General features: G+C 45.4%; 1 protein-coding gene across 3 annotated transcripts in view; it reads right to left on the bottom strand.

Moving 5' to 3' along the window:
• Nucleotides 1-19100, bottom strand: part of Nsd2 (nuclear receptor binding SET domain protein 2) — a 77087-nt gene extending 57987 nt beyond the window's left edge. The window contains exons 1-2 of one of the 3 annotated variants that reach the window (XM_015481877.2): nucleotides 18309-19100; nucleotides 15014-15180 (exon numbers count right to left, since the gene is read on the bottom strand). The gene's annotated coding sequence lies outside the window, so the exon portion shown is untranslated. Of the gene's footprint in view, nucleotides 1-15013; nucleotides 16597-18308 lie in introns of those variants that run through there. The other 2 variants (XR_007340944.1, XM_015481878.2) reach the window with 2 other exon arrangements.
• Nucleotides 19101-19159: the final 59 nt, after the last annotated feature.

The following is a 19159-nucleotide window of genomic DNA, read 5'->3' as shown; positions in this document are numbered from 1 at the left end:
ATCCCTGGGCAGTGTCCTGTCAGTGCCACATCACCTGAGCCCAGGGCTGGCCCTCAGTAAATACCCACCAAAAGCAACTGGGAAGTGGGACCACCCTAGTGCATCTGAACCCAAACCCTCTTCCTCAGAAGACTGTGATATCCTAAAGCCCAAGACAAGACACTTATACCAAACAGGCCTAGAACAAGCATCAACAGGGCACCCTAGAAGGGCATCCAAGAGACTCACAGGAGACGGAAGGAATCAGGCCACAGTGTACCAACCTTGCCAGCAGGGAGTTCCCAGGAAAACCTCAGGAAAAAAACTCAGGAAAACCCACAACTTCAGGGAAGGGGCTGAAGTATAACTTAAGATAAACATAAATAAATCACCAAGGAAGAAAGCTGAAAAAGAGATGAAAAATATTGAAAGGAATTTTGAGAAATAGTGTCCATGGTTCACTCTTCCAAACATCTGGAGTGCCCACAGTGTGCCAGGCACTACACTGGGTTACAGCACTGAACAAAATGGCAAACACATTATACCACCCAGAAAACGGAAGCCTCAAAGTGGATCTGTGCATCCACGCTCCCAGCAGCGGAGTGGCACAGCAGGACGTGGGCTACTCTAGGATTTGCTTGCACCTGTCCTAAAGAGCAGGTGGCACTGAGGGAAGCCAGCTCCTAAGGGCAGACGCTGCAGATCCATCACAGGAGGGCCTGGAGCAGCCTGCCCCCAGAGCACAGGGTGCAGGCCAGGCTGCCAGGAAGAGGGGCAGTGGTAGCACAACACAATGTGCGTGATGTCGCCGCAGTCACTGCTCTTCCTTGCCTGTGTTTGGATGTTTGTTTGTTTGTTTGCTGCGGTAGTGGAGATGAACCCTGGGTCTCGCACACTCAGAAATGTCCCAGGACAGAACCCTGGGTCTCACACCCCTGGGCCACACCCCGAGACCCACACATACACTTTAAAATAGGCCAAATGTAACTTTCATAATCATGTATATGTTACTATAACGAAAAAAACCCAACTCCACCTTCAAGAAGCTTACTCACAGGGGCTGGGGCGTGGCTCAGATCTCTGTCCAGCCTCAAAAGGTAGGAGAAGTAGATGAGATGAGGAAGAGAAAGTAACTGGCCACCTAGAGCTGTACGCCAGCTGACATGTCTCAAACAGGAAGCCAAGGAAGTAAAGACACAGCCCTCCTGCCAAGAAATGCTGGGAGGCACCTGGGCAGGCTACAAAAAGTAAGGAGGCTGGATATTCTAAAATAACCTTTATACTTAAAAAGAACGAGAGGATTCCTCTCCACATTCCTTCTACAAATCCCAACTTTAATGATAATAAAGGAATAAAGGAATTTGAAAGAGAAAAGAGGTATCCAAGGGAGGAGACACTGATTTCAATTCACTTAAGTTAGGTTAAAGATATGCTTTTACAGGGCAAGGGGAATAATTAAGATTTCTCTTGTTCATAAATATTTTATTCTCTTAAATAATTAAAAGTATAAATATGAAAAATGATCATTGCAAAAAGAGAAGGGAATATTGATGAAGAAAATGTGGAGTTACAACAAATGAGCAGTCACAGGTACAGGGAAGATAGTGGGAAGAGCCGCACATAGCTGCTGCTCTTCACGTAAGTGCTCAGGAATCACACAACCAACCACTTAGATTCACAGAATTCATACAGTGTGGCTCAGCATACTAAGGAACAGGCAGCTGGGCATCCCACAGAGACACGTGGACTAGAGAGGGTCTACAACACTGGAGGCACTGCCTCAAGGAAAGGAGCCCAGGCAACAGCAGTTGGTTGCCATTAAAAACAGCCCCAACAATAAACAAGATACATTCCTTGTTTTGTGCAGTTGGTGTCCTAGACAGGAGAGACAGAAATGAAGACATATAAGAAAGGCAATGTGTGTGTAGTTCATGGTAGAGCGCCTGCTCAGCATGTATGAGGCCCTGGGCACTATAAAAAAAAAAAAGAAATACAGGAGATATGACACATCAAGTAAAGAGCATGATGGGGTGGAGGGTAGGAAGGCGGCAAGAAAACCATCCTTTCCTTGGGACTTCAGTGCCCCACCTTCCCCCTGCCAAGGGTGTCAGCCACAGCCCACTCTGATGGTTTCGTGAACCTAACTAAGCAGAGTCCAATTGGGGAGGTCTCAACACAGAGAGCAGTTGAGGCCTGAGATACTCTCAGAGCCAGGCGGTGAGCAGGACCTGGACTGCTCATTCACTGCCACTTCACTTTGGCCCACCTGGAGTGTATTTGGGTCCCTCTGTGACTGAGGGCAGAGCCTCGTTCTTCAGACACGTCTTCATCGGGGTACATGGTTCTGCACAGGCCTGCCACAGAACCAGGTCCCTGTGCCACACTGCTGCTCGGAAGCTCCCTCCTGCAATCATCTCTATTGGTCAGGATTTATCACAGCTACCTCTGCTTCTCCTGCAGAAATGTCCCAGGACAGTAAGGACTCTGACCTGGTTCCCACTCTGATTCAGCAGCAGAGAAGCCTGGAGCCACAGGGAGGCTCACACAAGCCCTTCTTCCCTGCTTCGGACCCAACCTTGACTTGGGGCACAAGGCTAGAGCGCTCCCTAGTCCCAACCAGTGCTTCTCCTCTGTTTCACACATTGTTAATGTGACAGGTCAAGTCCTCGTACTCCTTGTTCACTGCTGACAGGAATGTAAAATGCCACAGCTGCTATGGAAAATGGTCTACTGGTTCCTCAAAAGAGCTAAACCCACCTGGGTTGAAGTGGTGCATACCTGTGATCCCAAAGACTCAGGAGGCTGAAGCAAGAAGATAAAAGTTCAAGGTCAGCCTCAGCAAATTAGCAAGACCCTTAGAGTGTTTCCAAATAAAATTTTTAAAAAGGATTGAGGTTGTAGCTCAGTAATAGGGAACTTGTCTAGCATGCGTCAGGTTATGGATTCAAACTTCAGTAGTATAATAAAAATTTTATTTTTAATTTAAAATTTGAAAAGTTAAATAGAATTTCCATGTGACCCAGAAATTCTACTCCTAAGTATCTATTTGAGATGCCAAAAACACTTTCATAAACAAAGTTGCACAGGAAGGTTCACAGCAGCATTATTCCTAACAGCAAAAAACAACCCCAAAGTTCTCACCTAATAAATGGATAAATAAAGTGGGATCTACCCATCCATACAATGGACAGTATTCAGCATAAAGAGAATAAATTACTTGAAAGCATTCAGCTAAGTGAAAAAGGCCAGACACAAAAGGCACAAGAAGGGATTCCATGCATCTAAAATGCCTGAGAGGGGCAAATCCACAGAAGTAGAATGGTAGCCAAGAGCTGAGGGTCCAGGAGGAGGGGCTGAGGCTGCTCAAAGGCATAAGTCTTTTTCTGGGATGATGAAAACATTTAAGATTAGGCAGTGGTAACAGATGCTCACTGAATATACTGAAAACCATTAAACTGCACACCATAAAATAGTTTGATATAAAATTCACAAAACATATTCACAATCAAAAAAGTTAAACCTGCAGTTGAACAAGAATGGTATTAAGACATATTAAATCTCATCACTCGTGTTTCTGTAAAAACTGGTATTTTCTCTCTAATGCATACTGAACACAGCAGGATACCTGCTGCACAAACAGAATTCTAGGAACTGGTCAACCACATACTTCCCTGCTGCTCACTGCCTGGCAGCCTATCCTGTCCCAAGACAAGACCAGTTCAGTACAGGGACAGGGGACACAGGGAAGAGCCTACAACTCATGAGGGAGGGGCCCTGGAAATAGCAAGAACACCAGAAAGTACAGAGCCTTGCCTCAGCTCCTTCCAGGCAGCAGCCAAAACACACTGTTAGGACCAGGCAAAAAGTCTTTTGGTGCTGACAGAGGAGTCCTGCCCAGCAGAGATCCCCCATGAGCTCCTGACCTCCATCTCATTTTGTTTGCAATGCTGGGGACTGAACCCAGAGGCACTCTTCGACCAAGCTACAACCCCAGACCTTGTTTGCTTATTTTTTTAATACCTTTATTTTATTTATTTTTAGTGGTGTGGAGGATAGAACCCAGTGCCTCACATGTGCTAGGCAAGTGCTCTACCACCACAGGGTTTAAGTTGCCCAGGCTGGCCTCAAACTGCCACAGCCTTAGCTGGGAATACAGGTGCACAGACTGCACCTGGCTCAGCCTCCACTTCACAAGGGCCCTCAGCAGAGGGCTGCCAGGCATCTAAGGGGAACTTACCACGAGAGACAAGAGCTTTAAAGTAAAAGCAAACTAGGATCGTAGGGAAACACCCAATACAGGGAAAGGGAGAGAGCTGGCAAGTACACTCCCATTGTCATTAAGACAACCTTTCTTTCAGTTCTTCTCTGGATCCCAGTGCCTCCCAGGAGGTGAAATGGGTGCTGAGGAACAGTGCAGTGGGGAGTTGTGTTTTTGTTTTGCAGTACTGGGGAACCCAGGGCTAGCACATGCAAAGCCCACACTCTAGCACTGAGCTATACCCCGCCCAGCAGAGGGAATTTTACATCACACTTTGCACCAACACATGAACATATTAAAGTTTTTATTTCTATTTTTTAAAAAATACGGTGAAAATATAAACATATTTCCAAAATAATTAAAAATAACAACACTCTCTATATAGTAACATTCATAAATGCTAAGGGAACAAAAGGCAGCCAGATATATGCTTCCTATAATCCTGGCCAAAGAGGAGGAGAAAGGCAGGAAGAAGGGAGATAGGAAAGGAGCGGAAAGGAAGGAGAGAGAGGAGGGAGGGGAGAAAGGAAAGGAGGAATGAGTGTCGGGAGGAACCAGGAGAAAAATGAAGGCAAGAGGTAGGAAGGAAAGACAGGAGGAAAAGAGAATGTTAAAGATCATCCCAGTGGACCAGCCACGTCATAGTAGTTCCAGGAAAAAAAGACAGAAAATTTAAAAGAGCAATAAATTCAAAGGTCCTATAATCAAAAGGTCAGAAAGAGTCAGTGAGTGGCAACAGATGGATGTAAAAGAGCCCACAAGCCTTCCAAGGGGCTTCAAACAGGCTACAAGCAAAACCAGAAACCCGAAGAGCAGTCAATTCAAAGAGGAAATGCACATGGGGAGTTAAAAGATGATGAAAAAATGCCTTCAAGTTTTTGAGAAAAAAAATTACTTCCAACCGGAATCACATACCCAGCCAAGCTATCCATCAAGCATAAGCACAGAACAGCTAATTTGGGGGCACATAAGGTCTTTTTTTTTTAATTTTTTAATATTTATTTTTTAGTTTTTGGCGGACACAACATCTTTATTTGTATGTGGTGCTGAGGATCGAACCCAGGCCACACGCATGCCAGGCAAGCGTGCTACCACTTGAGCCACATCCCCAGCCCCCACATGTGGTCTTAATAATGTCACCTGCTACACACTTGAAGATAACTACCAGATAGTATGTCACCAAGATGTAAAGGTGAACCACACCAGGCACGAGACACCAGAAGAACAGAGGCTCTGCCCTAGAAGGTGACCCAGACAGCTGTGCACAGGCCAGTTCAGGCCTGGAGAAAAGTCGCTGAGAAAGGATGGAACTGACAGACCTAGTGTAGCTGACCATACCATTAGAGTTTGAAAATTGGGGGCTGTATTAGTAATAGATGCATGGAAACTAAGCAAACAGCAAAATTATTGCCACCAGGAAAACAAAAAGTCATATAACTAAATATTACACATCACAACATATGGTTTGGCTGTACAACAATTTATAAACATTCACTTAAACCAAAAATCACAATAAAGTGCAGTGAATTATAGGTGGCTGGAAGTCTTTGCCACTCTACCCAGTACAAGAGGCAACCCATTTCTTACCATTTCAGTTTGGATATGATGTGCCCCCAAAAGCCCAAGTGTGAGACAAATGCAGAACATTCAGAGGTAAATGATTAGATCATGAGAGTTATGACCTAACAGGCAGATTGACCCACTGATATGGATTAACTGGGTGGTAACTGCAGGCAGGTAGGGTTGGCTGGAGGAGGCAGATCACCAGGGTGTACCCTTGGGGTTTCTATTTTGTCCCTCTGCTTCCTGGTTGCCATGTTCTGAGCTGCCTTCACTATGCCCTTCCATGATGCTCTTTCTGCCTCAACTCTGGCCCAGAGCAATGGAATTGGCCAACCATGGACTGAACCTCTGAAACTGAGAGGCAAATAAATCTTTCCTCCTCCGATTGTTCTTGTTAGGTCATTTGGTCACAGTGACACAAAGATGACTAAAATAGAAGTTGGTACACAAGAGTGGGGTCAATGCTGTGACTGACCAAACTATTTGGTTCAGAAACCTTTAGAGCTGGTTGCTAGGGGAGGAATTCTGAAACATTTAGTGATGCAAACTGGAAAAACTTTATTTTTTATTTTATTTATTTTTTATTTTTTATTGTTGGTTGTTCAAAACATTACATAGTTCTTGATATATCATATTTCACACTTTGATTCAAAGGAAAAACTTTATAGAGTGTTTTAAGTGGAGCTTCATGGGTGATTCTGATGGAAGTGCAGAACACCGGAATGACAATAGGACTATGGACAGTGAAGACTGGGTTCACGAGGACTGTACTGGAAATTGACTAGAGGTCACTCATGTTATGTTTGGCAAAGAAGTTATCTACATTTTTCCCATGTCCTGAGACTTTCTGTGAGGCTGAATTTAAAGGCAATGGACTAATTAATCTAGCAGAGGAAATTTCAAGGCAGCACAGCATACAGGTGGTGGCATGAACAATGCTGGCAACTTTTAGCCAAGTTTACTGTGATAACTAGGAGCAGAAAGCACGGCTGAAAGAGTTGAAAAACTTGACCATCTGCCCAGAAAAGGGCAAGTAAAACTGAGCTAAGGAATGTGTGGTTGTTAGGGAGGACTAGTGTTATAGCCACTAATGAGATGCCAAAGACTTTACCCAGAAACAATAGGAAAGACGGCTTGAGGGCACCTCAGATGTGGCAAGACCTCACTCATCCAAGGCTCAAAGGTATAAAAATAAAAATTCCTTTGAGAAGAGACCATGGGGGCACTCTGCTTGCATAGGGTGGCCTAGGAAGTTGTTTTACCCTGCTAGGCTCAGCTGCCCTAGCACTCAGAGGCTGATACAGCTGTGGTCCCAAGAAGCTTGGCTACTGCTTAAGATAGTGGCAGAATTTTGGTATCAACCACAAGGTGCTGGTTCTGCAAGAATGTAGGATCCTGGAGTTGGGGAATCATGGAGGCTTCCATCAAGATTTCAAAAGAAGGGCTGGGGATGTGGCTCAAGCGGTGGCGCGCTCGCCCTGGCATGCGTGTGGCCCGGGTTCGATCCTCAGCACCACATACAAAGATGTTGTGTCCGTCGAAAACTGAAAAATAAATATTAAAAAATTCTCTCTCTCTCTCTCTCTTAAAAAAAAAAAAAGATTTCAAAAGAAGGACTGAGGGGCCAAGCAAAATGTAGTAGGTTCAAAGAGTCCCTGCAGGCTGCTCTGAGAGGGTGATGCATGAAGATATGAAAAGGGAGCTAAAGCTACAACAGAGAACCCCAAGATTAAGAAATGCCAGTGGGCTGGGATATAACTCAGTTGATAGAGTACTTGCCCCACATGAACAGGCTCTGGGTTCAATCCCCAGCACCACAAAAAAGCCAATACTGTGGGACATCTGCTGAGGAAAGCTCCAGGAATCAGGCAGAGAAAAAGCCAAGAGGCCAGGTGGGCTGCAACCACTAAGACCACAGGGGCGGGGCCACCATGTGCTAGATGCCATGTGCTCTGGAAGCTGAACACAGAGCTACAGGACTTATTTACCTATCTGAATTTCAGTCTTGCTTTGATCCCATCCCTTCTTTCTATGCCCCCGTTTCTCCCCTCTGGGATAGAAATATTTACTCTGTGCCTTTCTATATTGGATATATATAACTTGCTTTTGATTTTTACTCTCACAGTTAAAAGACTTTGCCTTGAGTCTCAGATGAGCTTTTGGACTTAAGATCTGGGGCAATGCCAGAACTGTTAAGATTACTGGAGACAGACTAAATGTATTTCACAGTATGAGATGGGGGTGAGCTTTAAGGGTCGGGGTGAAATGTAATGGTTTAGATATGAGGTATTCCCCCAAAAGCTCATGCATGAGGCAATTCAAGAATTTTCAGAACAGAATGATTAGATTATGAGAGGTGTGAACTAATCTGTGGATAAATCCACTGATGGACTAACTGGGTGGTAGCTATAGGCAAACGGTGTGAATGGAGAAAGTAAGCCATTAGAGCTATGCCTTTGAGATTTATAGTTTGTCCTTGGTGAACTGAACTCTTTCTGCTTCCCAGTTGCCATGTCCTGAGCTGTTTTCCTCTGTCACACCCTTGCACCATGAGGTTCTGCCTCATCTTGGGCCCAGAGGTATGGAGTAGACTGACCATGGACTGAACCTCTAAAACTGTGAGCAAAAATAAACTTTTCTTCCTCTACATTGTTCTTGTCAGGTATTTTGGACATAACAAAAAAAATAAAAGCTGAATTACACATAAACCCTGAGTATGGCAAGGCCCCCTTGAGTCCCTGCCTTCACCAATAAAATATGTATGGCAAGAGTAAAGCCATGACAGTTCTCATCCTTGCCTTAAAAGAACTGCAGGCCTGGTATTTAGGTCCCTGGAAGAGTGCTTATCTACATGCTTAAGGCCCTGGGTTCCATTCTTAGCACTGCAAAAAACAAAATAAACTGAAATTTCACTTCCTCCTACCTAGAGCCAGTAACCATGCTATGAGAAGCCCAAGCAGGTTCACAGAATGGCCCATACTGGAGAGCACAAAGTCAGGGCCAAGAGACAATCCTAACCAACCACCAGCATCAGGAAGCCAGACACACAATGGAAGCGAGCTGATACCCAGACAGAACAGAGGACATATTAATCCTGGTAAACCACGTCCAAACTACAAAACTGAAAAAAAAAAAAAATTCATTGTATTTTTAGCACTAAGTTCATAACATAATATTGGGAATAATGGAATGAAGTGGAAGGCAAGGGGTGGGGAGTAAGAAAGCTAAAGCCTCATTTCTACAGAAAGAACTTAATATATCAATTTGAAAGTTCCAAAATTAGCAAATTCATGTGTGTGTGTGTTTGGGTTTTCTGGTAAATAAACACCAGAAGCAGCAGTTAAAAGAGCAGTGAATCAAGGTGGCAGAGAACATACCTTCAACCATACACCTCCCAGAGCAGCTTCTCTTCAGTATGTGTCTTGGTTTAATAAAGAAAAAGATAGGGGCTGGGATTGTGGTTCAGCGGTAGAGCGCTCGTCTAGCACGTTCAAGGACCTGGGTTTGATCCTCAGCACCACATAAAAATAAATAAAATAAAAGTATTGTGTCCAACTACAACTAAAAAATAAATATTAAAAAAAAAGAAAAAGATAAATTAGAAGCCAGGCACAATGGCACACATCTGTAAACCCAGCGGCTCAGGGGCTGAGACAGGAGGATTGTGGGTTCAAAGCCAGACTCAGCAACTTACTGAGACCTCTAAGCAACTCAGCAAGACCCTGTCTCTAAATAAAATACAAAATAGGGCTGGGGATGTTGCTCAGTACTTAAGTGCCCCCAAGTTCAATCCCTGGTATAAAAAAAAAAAGAAAGAAAGAAAGAAAAAGATAAATTAGAAACGTGAGTAAAGATTTTTGGTTGGTTAGTTCCAAGTTCCCCTCTAATTTTCTACATAAAAAAAATTTTTCCTAAAACTTATTTTCTGATTATATATATTAAAAATAATAGGGCTGGGGATGTGGCTCAAGCAGTAGCGCGCTCGCCTGGCATGCGTGTGGCCCAGGTTCGATCCTCAGCACCACATACAAACAAAGATGTTGTGTCCGCCGAAAACTAAAAAATAAATAAATAAATATTTAAATATATTTAAAAAAAAAAAAATAATAATAATAATAATAATTATACTTTCTATTTTGCCATAATGGTATGTCTGGAAATTGCACATTCTTAAAAATAAGACTTCTAGGGCTGGGGATGTGGCTCAAGCGGTAGCGCGCTCGCCTGGCATGCGTGCGGCCCGGGTTCAATCCTCAGCACCACATACAAACAAAGATGTTGTGTCCGCCGAGAACTAAAAAATAAATATTAAAAATTCTCCCTCTCTCTCTCTCTCTCTCTCCCCCTCCCTCTCTCACTCTATACTCAAAAAAAAAAAAAAAAAAATAAGACTTCTATGGGCTCTAGGTGAGAACTCACAATTTAGATCCTATGCTGAGGGCTCACAGGTGAGGAGGCACCTCCGGGATCTCTGGGCAATAGGAGGGAAGAGAAGCACACAAGACAAGGCTGCTTTCCCAAGATACCAGAGGAAATATCAATGGCCACTACTGCGAGACAAGGACAACCCATAAGGAAGGAATCGCAAGAACAGGGCCAGCCTCAAGAAGCCAGCAGCTCACTTGAACTGCAGGGCAGGCCTCCACGCTCCAGCATCCTTCTCTGCCTTCAGAGCCACCTGGGACTCCTCCTGAAGCAAAATGTAGAGCAAGGACAAAACCCTGTTAAAATACATTTTCACTTGTAATGGGCCATCAAGACACAGATTTCCCTACCTCAGAAGTTCTGAACAGGCCCCTAAAGGAAGTGGAGAAGATAATGACCCATAATTTGTTTGTTGCTATGTCTTCTGAACCAGCAGACAGCACCCCTCCACGGACCCACAGCAGAGGCCTGAGAGAAGGGCACTGGACACCTGGCTACTGCCCCTCACTGATTCAATCCACTAATTTTTAGCCCGCGGCCAGCACAGGCTTCATAAATGAAGGTTCCGATACGTGAGAAACCCTCAGGGAGTTTGAATTAAAGAGACAGGCTCTAATTACCTTTAAACCAGCTCCAGGACGGCTTCTCCTAGCTCCAGCCTCCAGCCACCTACTAATGGTAGCGAGGTTTACTGAAGAGGCTAGAGAGAGAGAGAGAGAGAGAGAACACGCCAGGGAGTGGACTTTTATTGGGGAACAAAAAATTCTGGGGAAAATCCCATCCAATGAAGATTAAGGGGGGGGCAGTGTCCCAAGGTCAGGTGCGACGATTGGGTCTTCAGAGTAGTGGCCAGACACACCTCCACATGGACAAGCCCTTGGACCTGAGAAGGGTGGGAAAAGCTCTGGACACAAAGATGTGTCTAAGCGCCTCTCACCCAGCCAGGGAGGTAACTCAAATCACATGCAAGGATGGCCTCCCACATGAATTAACTGAGGTTCTCACAACAACCAAGAACATCCTGATATCTTGAGAAATACATTCAAGTTTAGCTTCATTGTCTTCCCAGGTAAACAATGAATGAACAGGAATCACTCCTGTTTCAAAGGAATTGTAAGAAGCTACATCTTGAATTTTTTTTTTCAGATTTCAGAACTCAACCAAAAAGAACCCAATAAACTATGAATGTGACACAGAATCCCAGCTCATCTTCTACAAATTATTCACAATTTATTTCAGATAAAACAAAAGGGAGGCAAACCAAATTGACCCAATTGTACCGTTCTCAGAAACCTCATCTTTTGAGTGTTCACTTTGGGTGGTGCTGCTACCATTCTGAAATGCCCCTCGCTCCCCCACATGAGGAAGACTGAGCTGCCTGGAGCTGAACAGGCTTTCCCACGCCACCAGGCCAGCTCATCCTCCATGCCAGGATACCATGTGTGTAAACTTGAATACACAAAGCAAGGGCTAAGCGGGGAAGGAATGCCACCCAGGCACCAGCCAGCACTCAGCCACGTCCAGGGCATACCTAGACCAGAACCTGAGGGTTCTCCCAGCCACCATCCATCCGTCACAAGACTCCTGAGCTCACACGCATCTTGGGGTGGGGTGGGGGATGGGACTGCAGGTAGGGCACAGTCCTGGGGATGCAAACATGAATTGAAGAGACAAGTGCCCCACCTGCAACTTTCCCTCAAGGGCCGGTGGGGGAAAACAAATGGGGTCATCACCACACCAATAAAGTCTAATTAGCCAAAGAAGACTGGGCAATCAGAGGGGTACAATTTTAAAGGGGTCAGTGTGGTCTTTACTGAGAAACTTATATTTGAGTAAATCAAGTTAACAAATTGTTTTCATTTCATAATGGCTGTTTCTTGTTTCTGAGCTCAGAAACTGAAATAGATGTAAATGTTTACCAAAAAAAGATACTTTATCTGGACAGGGAACTCCATCTCTCTGGTTCTGTCAGACAGAAGCTCAGAAGTCACCACTGACAACTTCCCCTATATCTCTCAGGCCCCCAAAACAACACACTATTAATTTCACTGCAGAATCCACTTCAGCTAAGCCTGTCCACTTCTCGCCATACCACAGTCCCAATGCTAGCTGACCACTGAGGTCCTCCACCAGTGCTCTCAACTTGAGGGTGTCAGAACCACAAGGGCTTTTGCTAGAACCCAGATTGCTGGACCCACTCCAGAGCATGTGACTCAGTGAGTCTAGGGCAGGACCAGAGAATCTGCATTTCTAACAAGTTCCAGGTGATCCACACTGCCAGTCTGAAGACCAGACCTTGAGAAACCCAGGATGAGGCTATGACACAGTACCAAGCCCAGAACTATGTGCTGCCTGGCTCATCTCCGAGAACTCGATTCTTACTCATGGCACCCACCACGTTCCCACAGTTAGAAACAGGAAAACAGGGAATGGGGAGGCACATCTCTTGGACTTTCCCCTCTGACATATCACTTTCCACCAACCAAAACTACACCATATGGCTACACCAGATTTCAAAGGGACAGGGGCTGTTCAGCCCTGTCAGGTATACCCAAAGCAAGAACAATGGAAAGACCCTAACCTGATAAAACCCACTGCTGTCTGTCTAAATCCTACACCTAGAGAACTCGAGGAATATGCTCTCCTAAGCACATGGATTTGTGTCACCCTTTCAAAGTCCTCACATTGCTCTTTGAATGAAAAACAGAGTCTAAAAGAACTTACCTCACCCTCCCCCACACAACATCTGGCACCTCTGCAGCCTCACCCTCTGCTCCAGCTACACCCACTTGGTTCTTCTCCTATCACAGAGCTTTTGCACAGGCTCTTCCCTCCACCTGAACACCCACCCCAACCTCTACTGAGCCAACACCCAAGTCCCCTCTCTGCCCCAGCGCCAATATTACAGGAAGTCTTTCCTGATACCCCATCAGGCATAACCTCCCTACCACATGCACCTAGATCTTTCATGACATGTTAAGGGGAATTCTGAATGCACATGGAGGTTAACAGAATAGGTAGAACCCACATACCCTCAGCATCATCAGCATGTCTCTAACTAACTGGCCTAATGCACCTAATCCAGACATGCTGAATCAGCTGGTGCCCTCATCAAGCCCGGCCTCCTTGTGTAAGCGAACAGGTTGCTGGTCACAGTTCTGCTGATGGGCAGCCCAGTGGTGTAGGTTAGCATGCTCCTTTGCCCCACTAGTTACATGCGGAAGCGTGGTCAGATGCAGGCTTGATTTGTTTTTGTTATTTCGTTTTGGCAAGGCTATTTTATAGGTTTTTAAAAGATTTTTGTCCACTCTCTCGCATTTCCCCCTTCACAGGTCTCTAAACTCTGGGGGACCAAGGACACAGGTCCTATATTACTGCACAGTTGATGTTCACCCATCTGTTCAGTGAGTAAAACAATGTCAGGGAAGTACAAAACCTTAAGTGTTGAGGAGTGCTATTGGCTAAATTATATTGTTACACTGTAAGCATGTGTGAATGAGTAACAACTAATCCTGTCAGTATGAACAACTGTAATGAACCCATAAAAAATGTGGGAAGAAAAAAAGCACCTACAAATTATAAATAAATAAAAGAAGTACAAAACTATAATGACCCACCCTTCCACCTGTGGACAGACTACAATGTTGAAATGATAAGTCCCAGAGTACAGAACCAGCAGTCAGCTCTGCAGAAATCCTCTCTCCATCACATGGTGCCTGGTGACTTTGGGTCAGTTTCTTAACACCTCTGAGATTTAGTTTCTTGCTGTGAGGATCCAGGGACAGGGAGTAAAGAATATTCACTGCTCAAAGCTGCATACAGCAAAGTTCTACACAGATGGCACCAACTTCTAATCTTTGGGGGATAGCCAGGCGCCACGGCGCACTCCTATAATCCTAGCAACTGGGCAGGCTGAGACAGGAGGGTCACAAGTTCAAAGCCAGCCTCAGCAACTTAGTGAGACCCTGTCTCAAAATAAAAAAGGCTGGGGATATAGCTCAGTGGTAAAGCACCCCTGGGTTCAATCCCCAAATCGTCACCATCATCATAATCTTTGGGGGAAAGTAATACAGAAAAGCAATACAATATTTCTAACATCTTGATTTTTTTTAAATGTAAAATTCCCATTCTTTTTTTTTTAATTTTTTTAGTTGTTGATAGGCCTTTATTTTATTTATATATTTATATGTGGTGCTGAGAATTGAACCTAGTGCTTCACATATGCCAGGCAAGTACGCTACCACTGAGCCAGCCACAGCCACAGCCCCAAGAATTCCTAATCTTATGAAATAAAAATCCTTAGAAAAACAAATAATGCCCAAAAGCTGTCTCCACTTGTCCACTGTGTGCCTTCTACATCCAAGCACTGAAGGTAATTCAGAAAGTCCTCCCCTGAAAAACTCATGACCTAGAGAAGAAGGTAGGGTAGGACCCTAGGTAGCATGCTGCCTATATAAGAGGGCATTCAAAAAGGCATGACAAGGGGCTGGGGTTGTGGCTCAGCGGTAGAGCGCACACTTTGCACGTGCAAGGCCCTGGGTTCGATCCTCAGCACCAAATAAATATATAAATAAAATAAATTTATTTTAAAAAATGACATGACAAATTGGGCACAAGACAAATGCATACAGTGCCAAGGGCCCAGGGTCTGCAACGCTAGCAGAAAGGCTTCCCAGAGACAAGGGATAAGCCATCAGAAAAACACACAGCACAAAACAAGACCACTCAGGAAGAAGTGACAACATTTGCAAAGATTCACAGGACAGAGCATAGCTCATCCAAGAGCACCTGGCAGCCTGACAGTGAGATCTTGGGGCAACCACAGGGGTTGGCCGGAGAAGACCCCAGAAAAACAGGCAGAGACCACACAGCATGTTCCAGATCCAGGGCTTCCTCTTCTAGGCACAGTGGAGCACCAGGATGCATCTTAGGCAGACAGGTGAGATCAGAGCCTCCTTTTGGAAAGAACAGAAGTAGATCAGAAACTAAGGCCACCTTCCCTTTCACTGGTTTACTCTGAGGCAAAAATCAGGCCAACACTACCCAATTTTGAAACTGTAAATATTGGACTTCCTAGACCACCTCTCTTCCTCTTCATCCCTCCATACTGCCAAGACCCAGTCCCATTAAAGCTGCATCAGCTCCCTCTTCCCATTCCTGCCTCCTGTACCTTGGTAAACCACGGTCCTCTATTCTAGTACTGGTCCACAGGCCTCCTCACTGAACTTTATCACCAGCACATGGCCCTCCCATTTCTAGTCTTACTACAGGACAAACATGCTCACACCAACCGCTTCATTCCTATCACATCTAAGACATCTCATATCCCCAGTATCACACAGAAGACAGAGATCCTTCATTCAAAGAGTTGCTGAATGCTTGCCAGTCATTCAGGTACCAGTCTAGGCACTCGGGGTACAAAACAGCCAAAGCCAAAGGAGAACATCCCCACCCTCACAGACATCTCCGTGTAGTCAGGAAAGACAGGAAATTTGTGAAATGTCAGAAGAGAAGTGCTCTGCAGATGACACTCCAGCAGAACAGAGTGTCAGGCAGCAGCAAAGTATTCACACTACTGGTCAAGGATGGTGCCTGAAGAGGATTTGGGGCAAAGATCTCAAGAGGAAGAGAAGCAAGTCACAAAAGCATCTGGGGAGCATCAGGCAGAAAGACCAGCATATTGTAGTAGTCTGAGACAGAACAGGACAGGGCTTGGGGCCAGTACGTCTGCCTGGGACAGACAAGAATAGGGTCTGGGCAAAGATGGGGGCAGCCCCAAATGCTACAGCATACAAAGGCCTGCCAAAGAGGCAGGAAAGCAGGGGCAGCCTTCTAGTGTGTGTCCCAAGCTGAAACCTGGCTGAAGGGATTAATAGGAAAAGCAAGCCCAGCCCATGTATACACTGTGGGGAGGGGTACGCATATGGGATAAAAACACTAAAACTAATCATGCAAGGCCTGGGGAAAAGCATTGCAAAAGGTCAGGCAGGCCAAGGTGGAATAAATGCAGCAGAAGCCAAAAAGCCCAGCAAGAGACAGGTCTTCACCTCAAAGAGCAAAGAGATCCTTGAAAAGTGGGACTCACAGGACCACATCTATGTCTTAGGAAGACAAGGAAGGATGTCGGGAACTGACTGAGACAGTAAAAAGGGGTCAGGACCATGCTTCCTGGTGTAAAACACGAAATCCTTATTGAAGTATACAGACCTCCTAACAGCATGACAGACTTTATTTGTATCAACTCTTTCAACTTAAAAAGTGAGGTTCCAGCTCTCACCAGAAAGGAGGGGGAAATCACTTGTTTTTAAAACATATCCACTAGTATAATTCCTATCCTTATGTTTTTTGATGAAACCATTGCAGCAATTAAGATACTTTGAAAACTCATCAGTGGGGGCTGGGGTTGTGGCTCAGTGGTAGAGTGTGAGCCTTGCATGTAATCCCAGCAGCTCAGGAGGCTGAGGCAGGAGGATCATGAGTTCAAAGCCAGCCTCAGCAAAAGCAAGGCACTAAGCAATCTGCAAGGCCCTGTCTCAAAGTAAAAAGGGCTGGGGATATGGCTTAAGGGTTGAGTGCCCCTGGGTTCAATCTTTGGTACCAAAATAAAATAAATAAATTGGCCTCAAAAGCTATACTGAAACCAGCAGATATAAAGTGCTTGAGTGTCTCTGGGTGGCCAATGACAAGTCTCCCCCAATTATACTCAATGTAAAAAATATTCCCCAAGAGAAAAACTAACAAGTCAGTTTGTAAGTTCAGAGCCTCCTCCTCCAGGGCTTCCATGTCACCTCTTGATTTTTTACTTTGTATACTTTCTTTTTTACCTTGTCCAGTGCTACAGAGAACACAGCATGAGGTTCAGCAGCAAAGCTTGCTCCAAGTTGGTGCAGGTACTGCTTGCAACATTTCATAGCTAATTTCCATTTACATCTGAGTAAGCCACAAAGAGCAAAGGAAGCCACCCTGCCTGGCAAATGCATCTTGCTCCCCAGTTAAAGCAAAGTGACCTTAGCCCGGCCCTGTCCTCTCCACATTCAGCTTCTTCCTTTTCTGCTCCAACATGACTTACAAAAGACAGCAAGAAACAGGTCCAATGCTGGTATTGATTTTTTTTTTTTTTTACCCTATGTCATATGCCCATTTAAATACTCAGCTTTTATGGAATGCATGCCATGGGAAGGTATCAGCGGAGGCAGGCTGCCCAAGATGATGACAGAGTCCTACCTCCAAAAGCTCATCCAAAAGGGGAGAAGGGTCACATGTGGCTCTTAATAGGCTGTGTACTGTGCTCAGAAAGGAAGATAAGCAGTGGTCCATGCCCAGCAAGAGCCCACACAAAAGCCTAGAGTCAGGACACCACACATCTGGGGCAAAAGAGGAAAGTGAGGTGAGGACACCAAAATGATTATCCAAAGTTGTACACCTTTTATAGACTGACCAGTTCTCAAAAAAAAAAAAAACACCAGATGAACACATCTATCTCCAGGGCTAGGGACGCTCCAGGCCCCCGTCTCCTTCACCAGCACCACAGAGAAAGGGAGAAGGGAAGACTCACATCTTCAATTCTCAGTATTTAATGCATTTACTACTTAAGTTATTTTACTGGATTGGAAAGGCCAGGGCAAAATAAGCTTGAATTATGAACTTGAACCCCATCTCAGCACATCAGTCTATATGTGCTCTTACTTGGTAAAAAGAACCACACAGCTCACACGGCACACATTTATTACTGTTTTCTGTCCTCTCACCAGCACTTCTTACTAAGTCAGTCTAATTCCACCTACTTTCACGTTTTACACTGAATCGCCAAAACTGCTTTAAAAAAAAAAAAAGGGAAGTAACTAATTAGTTCACATTCTGCCATGTAAGTACATCTTTTCAAGTCTGACTACTGCTAGAAAGAGAGGACATCAAATGATGGAGGGCTGAGCTCACTCCTAACTAACCCACAGGGTCTCCAATTCCTGACTCATTCTGCAATTCTGACTTAAAATTCATCTGGTTCCTCACATTTCAGCCGGCATTGGTTTAATAGCTCTACATATATTGGTTGCATAAAAATAAACCCAGTGGTCACATTTACCTTATTTTTTGCTGTCTGTTAGTTTGCATGTTACATAGGAACACACCAGATATTCATATTCACACACAAGAATTGTCATGATCCTTTGAAATTCACCAAGTTTTATCTGGCGCTGTTAAAATGGAACTGCAATCAGAGACCAGCCTATTTGGAAGTCAAGAGGGAAGGATTTTCACACTGAATAGACAGATGGGAGCTCTTCACAGAAACTCCCAAGCAAGCATTAGGTCCTCACTCCACCAACCATCACACCAAACTGAAGGCTGTTGGGCAGCGAGAAAATGGAAGGAGAGAAAAGGAAATGACTCAAAGTCACCATCAGGCATAAGTCCTCCGCATCGCCAGTCGGCGGTTTAGATTTGAACTCTCAGGTCCTGGGGAATGGGGGCTTCTGCGCCCACAGGACTGGCTTCTTTCGCCTGGAGGCTGCGTTTTGAGTACCGGTGCCCTCCTCGCGTTACCTATGGAACCAGAACACTTGAAGCCCCGGGGGGAAAGCAGGAGGCTCCAGTCCCAGCGCCACACCGGGATGGCTCCTCGCTCTCAGCGCTGACAACCTTCGGAGAAGCTTAGAGCTGCTAACGCGATGCAGCGCGATCCCGGGATTTAACTCCTTTAAAAGCCAAGGCCTCGGAGCGGCTGGCCGACTGCGGCACTCGGGCCGCGCTGCGCCCCGGCTGACCGCCCGGGCTAGCCGCGGCGACGCACGTTCGGAGCGGCCAGGGCGTCGCGGCAGACGCACTTTCGGGGCTGTTTCTGGCGGGATGTCAGAAGGCTGGACGCCGTGGCCGGTCCGCGCAGCGCCTCGCCCAGTCCCCAGCAGCCCAATCTGAGTGGCGTTCGCCACGAAC

This window comes from Marmota marmota, unplaced genomic scaffold (assembly GCF_001458135.2).
Source record: "Marmota marmota marmota unplaced genomic scaffold, marMar, whole genome shotgun sequence".
NCBI lineage: Eukaryota > Metazoa > Chordata > Mammalia > Rodentia > Sciuridae > Marmota > Marmota marmota.
This window is presented reverse-complemented; position numbering and strand designations above follow the sequence as displayed.